Below are 14844 nucleotides of genomic sequence, written 5' to 3' on the forward strand. Positions count from 1 at the left end.
GTATTTGCTTCTAGTGGTGCCTGTAGGGACTGGATTGACTGGTGCCTCGGTTAGGGTAACTCACATAACTAGAGGCTGGCTGAAGTTGCTCAACACGGAACATATGTCTGGAGCAGTGGTGGGATTCAAATAATTCAACAACCAGTTCTCCACCCTAATGACCGTTATTTTTTTGTTTGTTTCTTTGTTTTTGTGACAGAGACAGAGAAAGGGACAGATAGAGAGATGAGAAGCATCAATTTCTTGTTGTGGCACCTTAGTTGTTCATTGATTGCTTTTTCATATGTGCCTGACCAGGCTACAGCAGAGCGAGTGACCCCTTGCTTAAGCCAGAGACCTTGGGCTCAAGCTGGTGAGCCTTGCTCAAACCAGATGAGCCTGTGCTCAAGCTGGCGACCTCGGGTTTTGAACCTGGGTCCTCTGTGTCCCAGTCTGAAGCTCTATCCACTGCACCACCGCCTGATCAGGCCCTAATGACTGTTTTAAGTTTTAAAAACGATATATCAAAATGTAGTTTATTATTTCATGCATGTAATACTTAAAATAAGAACAATGAAAAAGGTACACAAAACTGGATTGTTATAAGAGTTTTAAAATATTAATAAAAATATTAAATAATACCTGGCAAAAAACAATAAACTCTTATTTAAAATATCTCCATATTGCTTCTTGATTAATGTCCTCACTTGCAATTTTTTCACCTATGGACGGAATGAACATTACTATGGGCACTTAGGATATGCTGTTGCACAGATAATGTTAAAAAAGCATAAGGAATGTAAATTTTGGATTTCTCCATTGGGCGGCTGCCCAGGCACCCACCTTAGGGAGAACCCTGATTACAAGTGCCATTTTAATAATCGGTTCGCCGAACTCAATAAAAAATTAGGTATGGGTTCTGAAGAACCGGTGCGAACAGGCTGAGTCCCACCACTGGTCCGGAGGTTTGGGTCTCACATTTGAGTGGGTTCCTCAGGTCTTCGATAGCTAATCTTGGACCTCCACCTTTCCATGCAGTTTCTGCATCTGGTTTCTTCCACAGAAGAGCTGGGTTCTATCCAGGCAGAGAGCTTCTGCAGAGGACACGAGCAAATGACAGAGGACACCAGAACGTCCTAAAGCCTAGATTCAGAACCGGCACAGTGTCACTACATTGCAAGCTACTGACTAAAGCAAGGCACAGTGCCACTCCTGTTTCAAGGTACAGAGTCTCCACAAACGTTTGACAATCAAGAGGCATGACTTATTACAGGCCACCAATGCAACTGCTACACTCAGCCTAGAGCTTTTCCTCCAGTCCTTCCAATTGTCAGTAAACTCTCGCATAAATACAGAAAAAATCTTTCTGCCTGAAATATCTAGAGTCGGGTTCTGTTGACAAAGAACTCTGCCTATGGAGTTCTCAATGCAAGTATGTTCTCTATAATTAAAGGGAGAAAAATATCCCAATAACAGTAGTAACTTTATTTCTCTTCTCCTTATCCCTACATGTGATTATTCAACTTCTAACACAGTCCCCAAATTCTTCCACAATTATTTCTAGATGCTCTTATGGTGATCTCAACTTAAAACTCTTCCGCCCCCCAAAAACCAAACATATTAGATTTAATGCTGAGTCTTAACAACCTTTGAAAGAAAAGGTTATTCTTAAAAGTATTTAAAGATGTATATGAAAAGATCCCAATTTATTTTATAAATCTAGTATAATGCTAACAGTAAAACATATAAAAGATAATATAAAAAACTGTAGCCAAATCTCATTTATAAGTATAATTACAAAGTAAAAAATGGCAACTCAAGCCTGACCTGTGGTGGCTCAGTGGATAGAGCATGGACCTGTAATGCTGAGGTCGCCAATTTGAAATCCCAGACTTCCCTAGTCAAGGCATATATGAGAAGTAACTACTATGAGTTGATGATTCCCACTCTTTTCCACCCTTTCTTTCTCCCCTCTCTAAAAAATCAATAAATGAATTCTTAGAAAATGGCAACTCAAAGGCCCTGGTCAGGTAGCTCAGTTGGTTAGAGCATTGTCCTGATACACCAAGATTGTGGGTTTGATTGCCAGTCAGGGAACACACAAGAATCAACCAATAAATGTGTAAGTGTAACAACAAATCGATGTTAAAATAAAATAAGAAATGGCACCTTAAATCCAAGTTATTACAGGTACAATAAATATAAATTGGAATGTGAAGATCAAGTAGTTTTAGGATTACAAAAATGACTCAAAGTCTGAAAATATTAATGTAACTTGTCACATTAATAGGGTAAAGTGGGAAAAATGATTACATAGTAGAATATTAAACTTGAAGTTTTAACTGAGGTACTAAGCAATGAAATGATGGATCAGTTCCAAAGTGAGTCAGGAGATAGACCAATCTGCAGATTTTCAAAGAAATAGAAATTCATCTTGAATACCATTCCCACTCTAAGAACACTGAAAAGGGTCAGATTTGGGGATTTCAAGGACAATTCTGAAGAGATATCTTTAGAGAAAATGTATGGTATATTTTGTGCCCCAAATGTAGCCAGCAACAGAGTCCCAAGTCAGGGGATCCCTTAGAAGCCTTCACTTGTATCCTCTGCAGGAGGGAACAAAGCGGTTGGGGCAGCCTGAAGCCTTGTTGACTCCTGGCCAGGAAGACTCACCCAAAGGGCAATGAAACACCAAAATAGAGACCAAGTGAGATTTTGTTGGGAAACCAGGAACAGATTATAAAGCAACAAACAACAATTCTGTTGGTCATGTTGTAGGAGTTGTGTGTGGAGGATACCAGCAAGGAGCCTCAGGAGAATCTGCCTAAGTCTTTAACACAGAAAAATACAGCTTTAAATATTTACTGGACCTATTGACTTACCAATTCCAATCCTAGGTATATACCCAACAAAAACATACACGTATGCACACCAAAGACATGTACAAGATATTTATTGCAGAATTATTCATAGTAACCCACTGAAAGCTTCCCAAATGCTTAGCAATAGTAGGATAAATAAATTAATGTGGTATATTCATACAATGAAATATTACCTAGTAATAAGTGAAACAATGACTTATTGAATCACTCAATAACATGGATAAATCTCACATATGTTGAGTGTAAGAAACCAGATACAAAATAGTACATTCTCTACAATTACACTTATAAGGAAATAAAGAAATATAAGAAAAACTAATTTATTGATAGAGGTCTAAACAGTGGTTGAATTTAGAGTAAGGATCATAACTAAGAGGTAGTACAAGGAAGAGTTTTGGAGTCTGGCAATATTCTGTTTCTTGATCTGAATGCTAGTTATGTGCATTGTCTCATTTTGTAAAATGTTATTGAGCCATATGATCTGTACTCCTTTCTACATATTTGTGATATATATATATATATATTCATAATATATACTGCTCACAAAAATTAGGGAATATTTCAAAATGAATATGAAGCGATAAAAAGAAGCATTTGATGAATATATACATATATATATTTAGTGAGAGTGGCAGGGCTGGAAGTGGGGGACAAACAGGGACAGACAGACAGAAAAGGAGAGAGATGAGAAGCACCAGTTTGTATGATATTTGTGGCACCTGAGTTGTTCATTGATTGCTTTCTCATATGTGTCTTGACCAGGGGGCTCCAGCTGAACCAGTGACCCCTTGCTCAAGCCAGCGACCATGGGGTCATGTATATAATCCCACACTCAAGCCGACAACCCTGTGCTCAAGCAGGTGAGCCTATGCTCAAACTGGATGAGCCCACACTCAACCTGGATGAGCCCACGCTCAAGTTGGATGAGCCCACACTCAAGCTGACGACCTCAGGGTTTCAAACTTGGGTCCTCAGCATCTCAGGCTGACATTCTATCCACTGAACTACTGCCTGGCCAGATGTACATATTTGTAATATTTTAATTTTAAAAATTTACACACATACTAAATTCTAGGCACAAAGAGTATGAGGTTATCTTACAATAGTAGAAGTTAAGTGTGAATTGTCTGCTACCCTTTCACCCTCTCCTTCCAGGAAGTGAGTGTGAAAACAGAGAAGATATTGACAATATTTCCTTCCATAAAAATAAGTATCCACCTGAAATCAGACCCTACCTAAAGGTCTATGGGTACAGAACTCTTACCTTTGAATGCTGATTGACATTAAGATACAGGTTTTCCTTGCTTTCTGAAAGTAGAGTATTCCTATGAAAACTTTCATAAACCGAAATGGTGTAAAGCAAGGTAATTAACATAAATTTTGAGGGGAAAATATTTTTTTAAAACTTTTCTGAAGTGAGGCCCTGGCCGATTGGCTCAGCGGTAGAGCGTCGGCCTGGCGTGCGGGGGATCCGGGTTCGATTCCCGGCCAGGGCACATAGGAGAAGCGCCCATCTGCTTCTCCATCCCCCCCTTCCTCTCTGTCTCTCTCTTCCCCTCCCTCAGTCAAGGCTCCATTGGAGCAAAGATGGCCCGGGCGCTGGGGATGGCTCCTTGGCCTCTGCCCCAGGCGCTAGAGTGGCTCTGGTCGCGGCAGAGCGACGCCCAGGAGGGGCAGAGCATCGCCCCCTGGTGGGCAGAGCGTCGCCCCTGGTGGGCGTGCCGGGTGGATCCCGGTCGGGCGCATGTGGGAGTCTGTCTGACTGTCTCTCCCTGTTTCCAACTTCAGAAAAATACAAAAAAAACACAAAACTTTTCTGAAGTGAGAAGCAGGGAGGCAGAGAGACAGACTCCTGCTTGTGCCCAACCAGGATCCACCTGGCATACCTACTAGGGGGTGATGCTCTGCCCATCTGGGGCATTGCTCTGCTGCATTCAGAGCCATTGCAGTACCTGAGGCCTGAGGCAGAGGCCATGGAGCCGTTCTCAGCGCCCAGGCCAACTTTGCTCCAATGGAGTCTTGGTTGTGGGAGAGGAAGAGAGAGACAGAGAGGAAGGACAAGGGGAAGGGTGGAGAAGCAGATGGGCGCTTCTCCTGTGTGCCTTGACCAGGAATTGAACCCGGGACTTCCACACGCCGGACCAACGCTTTACTGCTAAGCCAACTGGTCAGAGCCTGGGAAAAATTTTTGAGTGTTTCAAGACCACCTGAATAACCTATCAAATCATATCAAATACACTTAATTATATCATTTTACGCTAAGCATAACACCCTTATGAGCTTTCCTTAGGCTTTTCTGAAACCTTAGGACACATCTCCCTAAAGGATAATAAATATAAACAAAATAAATCGAGATACAGCACAGATGATCACAGACACAGTTCTAAGCTCTAGCAGCTTGATGCTGAAATGCCGAGCGTAGTTCCCGGTAAGGGACTGGGCAGGGTCACTCTCGCATTAGGGTGCCCGGTGCCTCTATGATAGCTTGCCGCAAAACAAGCTGGATGCCATTTTCACTTTTCGTTTTTTTTCATAAAAGCAAAATTCTCTTTGTATTTTTTTTCAGTGAATGAAAACAGATATTGATGTTGGTCTTTTGTAAAAGCAAAGGGGTATCATGAGAACTTTCTGAAAATACAGGATACCTGTATATCAATTAACCCTTTGAGTAGTGAGTTTTTTTCATGCTCTCTGAACCCCGGGAGTGAGGTTTTTTCAAAGCATGAAATTTTTACAGTTATAGTTTTATTAACTTAAAATCATGTTTGTTTGATAACCAACTTATGGAAACAAGGAGGACATACATTTGCCTTTTTTTTAATGTTACCTACACATTTTTAAAATAAAAATTTGTGTTATCTCATGCAATTCTTGCATACCTCCCATCTGTAAATGAAGTACCATTATTAGCAGAATCTCAAATATGTACTCTCATATGATGATATTCTTAGGACAATTTATAGGTATTTCTATTTATTCCTTACCTTTAAAATTTTTTCAAACTGTGATATTCCTCAAAACATGGATGCAGGCAAAGTGATTTGTTACATTCAATGCACATCACCCTGTGTCCCTCCCTTTACGCTCCCTTCTTGTACTGTGCTGACACACGTAGCATTTTTATTGGGGCCTACCCTTTGAGGCTGTTGCAGGGACTGGCTTTGGGAAGTGACACCCTGAAAGACAAAGGCTGTCTCCTACTGCTCCAGCTCAAAGTTTAAAGACGCACATGTACTGCTGCGGACTAGCAAGGTTCGTAATTCTGGGTCTTGAGTGAGAATGGTGCGGAATTAAGAAAACAGACTTATTAAGAAAAAAGGAGGGGACCAGGAGGACTCTTCAAAGCTGATAGCAATATCCGAGTGCTCCATAGCCCCAGTTTGCTTTATTATATAGTCATATGCAAATCAAGGAAGTCCTTGATACAAGGTTACACATCTGAGGCAAAAACAGGAACTCTCCCAAGGCATAAACAGGAATCTTCCCACCATGTATAAGCGAAATCAACCAACATCTGATCAAATAAAGAGTAAGAGGAAGGGCATGTAAATTGCTTCCAGCAACTTAAGGAAGCAAGTGAAGTGGGTTCAAATATTCATCATCATAGCCAATATGCAGGTGGAGGGGGGAGAACTTAGCCTTTTGCTAAGCCTTGAATCTACAATGGCTTTTGCCATTTACGGTCCACAGCAATGTATGATCATACTCAGGATGGTCAGGAGGCACAAGGACGTACATGAATGTTTGTACTACTCAAAGGGTTATATATTGGACAAGATATTCTAATTACTGAATTGAATTTGCCTCCCACACGATGTTTAGACTTTTAGTTTTCTGAGAATGATCAGAAAAATAAAATTGGAGTTTCATTTAGGATGATGGTGAAAACTTCACCTTGAATGCATTGTGAAGGGAACATGAGAAATAACATAAAGGTATATTTTGATTACATCCTTCTGGTTTGCTTGTTTAATATACCACTTATAGTGCCCATAACAAGTGCAAAAATTGGCTTTTGGTTTTAAAAAATAGAAAATGAGAAGAGAAATATACTTTCTTAGCATAAACATAATTTTTAATAATCATTGATATTTATATTTAAAGGGGGTGACTGTAAGAATTATTCCACATTAATGTGATGGATAAGACAAAAATTATCACTTCTCGCCTGACCTGTGGTGGCACAGTGGATAAAGCGTCGACCTGGAATGCCGAGGTCGCCGGTTCAAAACCCTGGGATTACCTGGTCAAGGCACATATGGGAGTTGATGCTTTCTGCTCCTCCCCTCTTCTCTCTCTCTCTCTCCTCCTTCTCTCCTCTCTAAAATGAATAAAGTCTTAAAAAAATTAAAAAAAATTATCACTTCTCTTTCTCAAAATTGTTCTGAGAATTCTATCCAATGCAGTAAGCTAAATAACAGAAGTGAGTCAGAACCACTAAGACTTAACTATAAACAAAACAAATTGTCATTATTTGAGGTAATATAATTGTTACTGAAATATTTTAAGAAAATAAACTAAATGAGTAGTAGAGGTAATTCCAAAGTATCTTAAAGTAATTATAAGGAGACCTTAAAAGTTAATATTTTTCTAAATATCTTGTATGATTATATTTATATAAAGGTGAAAAATAGACAAAACTGTCCTGTCTTGATGGAAGTCAGGATAGTAATTGAATTAGGAGCAAAGCAGTGACTGAGGTGTAGTCCTTTTAGAAAAAATAATAATGGGAAATGCCATTTATAATAGCAAAAATCCAAGCCAGCCTGACCATGCAGTGGTGCAGTGGATAGAGCATCAGCCTGGGATGCAGAGGACCTGGATTCAAACCCCAACGTCACTGGCTTGAGTGTAGGCACATATGGCTTAAGCACGGGCTCACCAGCTTGAGTGGGGTCACTGGCTTGAGCGTGGGATCATAGACATGACTGCATGGTCACTGACTTGAGCCCAAAGGTCACTGGCTTGAGTCCAAGGTCGCTGGCTTGAGCAAGGGGTCACTCACTCTGCTGGAGCACCGGATCAGTGCACATATGAGAAAGCAATCAATAAACAACTAGATACCACAATGAAGAACTGATGCTTCTCATCTTTCTCTTTTCCTGCCTGCCTGTCCCTGTCCTCCTTGCTAGGAGGTTATTATTATTATTATTATTATTTAAGGTCTTAAAATTGTCTAAAAATTTGGAAATTATAATTTGAGTTAACGTATTGAGTCCTCAGCTTATACAGTGTTATAAGAGTCTATAAAAGCCTGAGCTGTGGTGGCACAGTGGATAAATCATTGACCTGGAATGCTGAGGTCACTGGTTCAAAACCCAGGCTTGCCCAGTCAAAGCACGTACAAGAAGCAACTACTATGAGTTGCTTCTCTCTCCTTTCTCAAATCAATAAATAAGATAATTTAAAAATTAAAAAATGAATCCATAAGAGTAATCTTTTAAAAGTATCCTTCAATGAAATTTCATTAAAATTAAAAAAATAATAATTTTAGAGTGAGAGGAAGGGAGAGAGACACACACAGAGACAAAGAGGGAGAGAAGGAGAGAGAGGGAGAGAGAATTTGTTGTTCCACTTATTCATGCGGTCATTGGTTGATTCTTTTGTGTGCCCTGACCGTGTATGGTACATGCAACCTTAGCATTTCAGCCAGGACAACGCTCTAACCAACTGAACTACCTGGCCAGGGCTACAATTTCATTTAGCTAAACACAACTTTATGCTTACAATCTTAAACCATCTGTGGAAATAATAACTTACTGAGTAAGCCCATAGAGTTAATGTAAAAACTTTAGGCAGCTGGGAAGGATCTGACTTCTGTTGGGTTTGGACCTCCTGGGTCTGTTGGGAGGCAGTGCAGGGAGCAGTGACATAACTTGGCAAAGATCTCACTGCTAGTAAGTGGTGGAACCAGGATGCAGAATATCTTCATCCCAGATTTGTCTCCATTCTTAGCGATCTGAACACATAGTATCTTTAAATAATACCAAGAATGGCTATGCTTCATCAAAAGTCTGTCTTGATATGATTAAAGAGTTCAGAAGGAATCGGATCACTCTTTGTAACTCAGAGAACTGTATATGGTGCCAATTCCATGCTCTTGGTATTGTAGCTTTCTATGGCAGAGAACATAATGGCACAGTGGAGAACTTAGTCTCTCTAAGCAATGTCTTACTGACCTGGAAATTCTTATTACATGGGTAATTGAACTTACCAGTTGTGGAAGTGATTGACCATTATGAGGACATTAGGAGGACTTATGATGATTTTTTAAAATTAATTTGAGCCTGACTAAGCGGTGGTAAAGTGGATTGAGCATTAAACTGGGACTTGAAAGACCCAGGTTTGAAACCCCAAGGTCGCCGGCTTGAGCGCAGGCTCGTCCAGCTTGAGTGGAGGCTCACCAGCTTGAGTGCAGGGTCACTGGCTTGAGCATGGGATTATAGACATGATCCTATGGGCAATGGCTTGAGCCCAAAGGTCGCTGGCTTGAAGCCTAAGGTTGCTGGCTTGAGCCCAATGTTGCTGGCTTGAGCTAGGGGGCACTTGTTCTGCTGTAATGCTACCCCCCTCTGTCAAGGCACATATGAGAAAGCAGTTAATGGACAACTAAGGTGCTGCAATGAAGAACTGATGCTTCCATCTCTCACCCTTCCTGTCTGTCTGTCTCTCACTCTCTGTCTCTGTCACACACACAAAAAATAATAATTTGAGAGAGAGAGAAACATCTATTTGTTGTTCCACTTATTTGTACAATAATTGGTTGATTCTCGTATGTGCCCTGGTCAAAGATCGAATTGATGACCCTAGCTACTGGAACAATGCTTTACCAACTGAGCTACTGGGCCAGGCCCTTTATGCTGACTTTTAAAAGAATGTTAGATCTGATCAAAGTAACATGTTAGATCTGATTAAAGTTTACTAAATATGTAGTGTTATGACTTGACTTCTAATTGTGAAAAAACAATGCTACCTTATAACCTCCCTCTTTTTTTTCCTTAAGTGAGAAGTGGGGAGGCAGAGAGACAGACTCCCACATGCACCCTGACTGGGATCCACATGGAAGGTTCCCTACCGGGAGATGCTCTACCCATCTGGATTGTTGCTCCATTGCTTAGCAATCGAGTTATTTTAGTGCCTGAGGGGAGGCCATGGAGCCATCTTTAGTGGCTGGGGCCAACTTGCTCCAGTCAAGCCATGGCTGCAGGAGGGGAAGAGAGAGAAAGAGAGGGTGAGAGAGAGAGAGAGAAAGAAGGTGGGGGGGGGTAGAGAAGCAGATGGTTGCTTCTCCTCTGTGCCCTAATCAGGAATTGAACCCAGGACATTCATTTGCGGGCCAACACTTTACCACTGAGCCAACCGGCCAGGGCTACCCCCTTTCTTTTTTTTTTTTTTTTTTTTGTATTTTTCTGAAGTTGGAAACGAGGAGGCAGTCAGACAGACTCCTGCATGTGCCCAACCGGGATCCACCTGGCACACCCACCAGGGAGCAATGCTGTGCCCCTCTGGGGCATCGCTCTGTTGCGACCAGAGCCACCCTAGTGCCCGGGGCAGAGGCCAAGGAGCCATCCCCAGCACCCGGGCCATCTTTTGCTCCAATGGAGCCTCGGCTGTGGGAGGGGAAGAGAGAGACAGAGAGGAAGGAGAGGGGGAGGGGTGGAGAAGCAGATGGGCGCTTCTCCTGTGTGCCCTGGCCGGGAATCGAACCCGGGACTTCCACACGCCAGGCCGACGCTCTACCACTGAGCCAACCAGCCAGGGCCTGCTACCCCGTATTTTTTAAAACAATTTTATTTAATCAAATTAAAATTTGGCCAGATTTATTTTTAACTCTGGTATTAGCACTTATAGTAACTTGATAATGCTTTTGCTTTTCTGATCATGTTAAGAATGGAAAATTTAGATTCCCAAAGCTAGTCATCAGTTGGAAGAAATGTTTTAGTGGTAAATTTTGTTGAACTTGTGTCATTCTTATTTGGTTGAAACATAAGAATAGCTTCTTAATAGATAAAAATTTTTTAACAAAAACATCAGTTCCAAATGTGTGATTTTTAAAAATTATGTCAAGGATTGCTTTTCTTTTTAAAAAATTTTAAAATTTTTATTTATTTTTTTAGGTGAGAGGAGGGGAGACAGTGAGGCAGACTCCTGCATGTGCCCTATCTGGAGCCTATGCTCCAGTACTGAGCTATTTTTAGCACCTGAGGCTGACGTCTGGGACCAGCCCAGCTACCTTCAGCACCTGGTGCCACACTCAAACCAATCGAGCCACTGGCTGTGGGAGGAGAAGAGGGAAAGAAGTGGGAGAAGTGGAAGAGAGGCAACATATGATCACTTCTCCTGTGTTCCCTGGCCAGGAATTGAACCTAGGACGTCCATACACTGGGCCGATGCTCTCTCCACCAAGCCAGCAGCCAGGGCAAGGATTGCTTTTCTATTTTTCTTTGTTTAATATGCATCTCTTCATTACACATATGTTGTGTAAGTGATTTCTATGACTCTTTCTATGGATTGGTAATATTTTAGTGAGATAGGGGCACCATTTTATGAGGATGAGATAATATATACTATTTTTTCTGTACACACATATTCATTGTCTTAATATTTTATGGAGCATAAATTTTAAAATTAATGGAGTAGCAACCTTTGCCATTTGGTTTTGTCTACACTAGAATTAATACACTGTTTTAAAATTGATTTGGATATATGTAATTTGTTTTAAAGATATTTTTTATCTTACTATTTACTGTTAATCAAGTAGTAATTAAATAGTGGTAATTACAAAATAATTTTAGCTATAATTAGAAGAGAATTTTTACTGTATTTTATAATATTAATTATTTTCTAATATAAAATTTTAAAGTTTGAATCATAAGAAACTAAACCCAAGTCTTATATTTTAAAAAAATATTGGACTAATATTTTTATTTTGTGATAAAGTCAGAGAGAGAACATAAAGTTGTTGTTTTTTTTTGTATTTTTCCAAAGTGAGAAGCAGGGTTGGAGTGAGGAAGGCAGACAGACAGATTCCAGTATGCACCCGACCGGGATCCACCAGAGGACGATGTTCTGCCCATCTGGGGCATTGCTCAGCTGCAATCAGAGCCATTCTAGCACCTGAGGTGGAGGCCATGGAGCCATCCTCAGCGCCCAGGCCAGCCTTGCTCCAGCCTTGGCTGTGGGAGGGGAAGAGAGAGAAAAAGAGAAAGGAGGGGGGAGGGTGGAGAAGCAGATGGGTACTTCTCCTGTGTGCCCTGGCTCGTAATCAAACTCGGGACTTCCACATGCTGGCCCCACGCTCTACAGATGAGCCAACCGGCCAGAGCCCATAAAGTTGTTTTTAAGTTAAAGTTGTATCACTAAACTATGTCTAAAAAAATAATCTATTTATCAGTGACATTACATTGAGGTTTGTTTTTCTTTTTTGTTTTTTTTTAGCGAGCAAGAGAGAGAGAGAGACAGACAGACAGGCAGACAGGGACAGACAAGAAGTGAGTGAGATAAGAAGCATCAACTCTTCATTGCAGCACCTTAGTTGTTCATTGATTGCTTCCCCATATGCGCCTTGACTGGAGAACTCCAACTGAGCCAGTGATCCCTTGCTCAAGCCAATGACCCTGGGGCTTCAAGTCAGCAACCTTTGGGCTTAAGCTAGTGACCATGGGGTTATGTCTATGATCCCACTCAAGCCAGCAACCTTGCACTCAAGCTGGTGAGCGCAGGCTAAAGCCAAATGAGCCCAAACTCAAGCCAGCAACCTCGGGGTTTCAAATCTGAGTCCTCTGCATCCCATGCCAACGCTCTATCAACTGTGCTACCGCCTGGTCAGGCTAAACTCACAATATACATTCCTAAAATAGAAACAGATGGATAAAAAGGATGAGCATAGAAAAATTGAAACCAACATACTTATCTGTTCCTATTTTAAAGAATACAGGGTCTAGACATACTTTCCCATACTTGCGCTCTTATTTGGTTGAAACATAAGAATAGCTTCTTAATAGATAAAAATTTTTTAACAAAAACATCAGTTCCAAATGTGTGATTTTTAAAAATTATGTCAAGGATTGCTTTTCTTTTTAAAAAATTTTAAAATTTTTATTTATTTTTTTAGGTGAGAGGAGGGGAGACAGTGAGGCAGACTCCTGCATGTGCCCTATCTGGAGCCTATGCTCCAGTACTGAGCTATTTTTAGCACCTGAGGCTGATGTCTGGGACCAGCCCAGCTACCTTCAGCACCTGGTGAAGTAAAAATAACTTGGTTGCTTGCTCTAGTTAATACTTGCTTTTGGAAGATAAGACTGTGAACTCACTAAACATATTGCTAATGAAGACCAGCAGTTTACTTATCAAGAAATGCTTCAAGCCTGACCTGTGGTGGCACAGTGGATAAAGCATTGACCTGAAACATTAAAGTCGTCGGTTCGAAACCATGGGCTTGCCCAGTCAAGGTACATATGGGAGTTGATGCTTCCTGCTCCTCCCCCTTTCTTGCTCTCCCTCCTCTCTAAAATGACTAAACAAAAATCTTAAAAAGAAATAAAGTAAAATAAATGCGTCAAAACCATTGCCTGGCTGTGCCCACCAATCTAATGCTATTGCCCAATCCTAATAATCATTTCCTTGACTTTTAAAAACCTCCCTAAAGTTACTTGACCCAAGGCCTAAAACCTTAAAAATAACGCCCTAATTTTTCATTTTGAGACACTACTAAGGCTCAATAAAAGTAACGCTCTTTTCGTCGCCCCTGGTGGGCGTGCCGGGTGGATCCCGGTCGGGCGCATGCTGGAGTCTGTCTGACTGTCTCTTCCCGTTTCCAGCTTCAGAAAAATGGAAAAAAAAAAAAAAAAAAAAGTAACGCTCTTTCTCGCTACAGTAAACCTAATAAACTTAACTTTGTTCCATCAATGCTTTTATGATATGTTTTCGAGAAGTCAATATTTGTTAGCTATTTTAATTTTTTTAAGTGAGGGAGGGGAGATAATGAGACCGACTCCAATATGTGCCCTGACCAGGATCCACCCAGCAACCCTGTTTGGTGCCATTGCTCTAATCAACCCAGCTATCCTCAGCACCTGAGGCTGACGCACTTGGATCAACTGAGTTATCCTCATCGCCCAGACTGCCCTCCAACCAATCAAGCCACTGGCTGTGGGAGGAGAAGAGAGAGAAGGGGGAAAAGGAGGGGAAGAGAAGGAAATGGTTGCTTCTCTTGTGTGCCCTGACAGGCACTCAATCCCGGGACATCCATATGCCAAGCCAACACTATCATTGACCCACTGGCCAAGGCCAGCTATTTTCCTTTCTATACAAACTACCAGGTTACCTTCCAAGATGAGTATATCTATTTTAAAAAATATGTCAACATTATGTGAGAGTGTCTATGTTCCTCTACCCTTGCCAACACTAGATATTTTTCTAATATTGAAATGTTTCCAATCTGATAGGCAAAAAGTGAAATATCACTGTTCCAATGTTCTTTTAATTTGCATTTACCTAGTGCTTGCTTTGGCAGCTCATATACTAAAATTGAAACAATAGAGAAGATTAACATGGCCCCTGCAAAGGATGACACACAAGTTTATGAAGCAGTACATATTTTTATTTTTAAAATTTTATCTATTGATTGATTTTTAGAGAGAGATGGAGGGAAAAAGAGGTGAGAGATAAACATCGATGTGTTCTACTTATTAATGCATTCAATGATTGATTCTTATATGTGCTCTGACTGGTGATTGAACCTGAAACCTTGGTGAATCTGGAGGACACTGTAACCAACTGAACCAGGGCAAGCCTTCCATATTTTTGGTTATAAAAGACATCATCAGACTGCCTGACCTGTGGTGGCTCAGTGGATAGAATGTCAGACTGGGATGCAGAGGACTCAGGTTTAAAACCCCACGGTTGCACGGGCTCATCCAGTTTGAGTGCGGGCTCACCAGCTTGAGCAGGGAGCTGCTGGCTCACAACTATGATGTGAGAT

At 41.1% G+C, this 14844-nt stretch overlaps 1 non-coding gene across 1 annotated transcript; it reads left to right on the forward strand.

Annotated features, from left to right (window-relative positions):
- Positions 1-14360: 14360 nt before the first annotated feature.
- Positions 14361-14464, forward strand: LOC136327947 (U6 spliceosomal RNA). Its single transcript, XR_010730000.1, has one exon. It is a non-coding gene; the product is annotated as a U6 spliceosomal RNA (small nuclear RNA).
- Positions 14465-14844: the final 380 nt, after the last annotated feature.

The sequence above is a fragment of the Saccopteryx bilineata genome, chromosome 2 (genome assembly GCF_036850765.1).
Source record: "Saccopteryx bilineata isolate mSacBil1 chromosome 2, mSacBil1_pri_phased_curated, whole genome shotgun sequence".
NCBI classification, from domain to species: domain Eukaryota; kingdom Metazoa; phylum Chordata; class Mammalia; order Chiroptera; family Emballonuridae; genus Saccopteryx; species Saccopteryx bilineata.